Raw genomic sequence first — 1,303 nt, 5'->3', positions numbered from 1 at the left:
GCCTTGCCTTGCCTTGCCTTTGGCCTTGGCCTTGGCCTTGGCCTTGCCTTGCCTTGCCTTTCCTTGCCTTTCCTTTCCTTTGCCTTGCCTTTGCCTTGCCCCGCTGCATTTTGGTTTTTTTCTGCAAACATCATGCATAACACCCCTGCGGTTACTGTTAAAACAGGTAGGTACCTTTCTCCTGTCTGTATCCCAGATGCAGCAGAAAATAGTGACTGAACTTCTGATAGCTCCATTGACTTAGCAGGGAAGGGTAAGTGCTGATGCCGGCTCAGGAAGAGGGACCTTCAAAAGTTCAAGAGTAAGTTTCCCTAGCAGTGAGCTAATAAAGAGTCCTGTTTCATGTTTTTTCTATTTTCTCCTTGGAAACTAAGAGGAGAAACTTCAGGGGAAGTATTAATTACATCTGCAACTCCTAGTGCTGGCTGAGTCCCATGGAGCAACATGAGTCTCTCCACGAGGCTGCCTGCATGGCTGGTTCTGACAAGGCTCAGCAGTGCCTTCAGACAGTCCTGGTACCAAGCAGCGGGTCTAATTGCAGCTGTCACACAAGTGAAAATGGGTGACTGAGCAAAGGGTAGGGCCATCACCAGCACACAGGAGCCAGCAGGGACCAAAGCCTTATGGTACATAAAGGGGTCTGAAGCGCTTTGAGTGGGGACACCACATAGCCCAAATTTTGTCACATTGCTGAGCCTCATCTGTGGAGTCATGTGTGCCTGCTGTGTGTGACAGAGTGTTCTTCAGTTCCTGAGCCACGTCTAGCTGTAAGTATGTAAATATTTGTGAGGGGGGAATGTCTGCAAAATGCACTCTATGGTTGCCACATGTTATTGAAAGCATGGAAAACTAGGTGTCATGGGTGGGGGGAAGTTAATTAAATTGTTAGTAAATGGCTGCTAATGTTTGCATTATAGACATTTGAACTCAGTACATTATGTGTCTTTTGTACCTCCTGCATCTGTTCTGATTTTCTCTATTTCATTGTAAATGTATACAACATTCTGAGATAAGGCAGTTTTTTCATCTTTGACAGGAAGACATTTAAAAGATAGCTGGTATTTTAGGGTGTCATTTTATTCTTATTAACATAAAATAAAAACTGTTTTGCTGCATGGTGTTTTCAGGTCTTGCCAGTATTAGAGAAAGGATTCTGCATATGGACTGCTGCAACTTTTCAAGTGTGATACATTTCACAATCAGTAGTCAGGGACCACATTTTTTCAGATTTGGGGTGTAGGGGAGGGCTGTATTGTAGCTGCACATGCAAGCTTCATTTTGCAACAATGCATTTATGCGTAGT

The sequence above is a fragment of the Corvus moneduloides genome, chromosome Z (genome assembly GCF_009650955.1).
Source record: "Corvus moneduloides isolate bCorMon1 chromosome Z, bCorMon1.pri, whole genome shotgun sequence".
Classification (NCBI taxonomy): Eukaryota; Metazoa; Chordata; class Aves; order Passeriformes; family Corvidae; genus Corvus; species Corvus moneduloides.
This window is presented reverse-complemented; position numbering follows the sequence as displayed.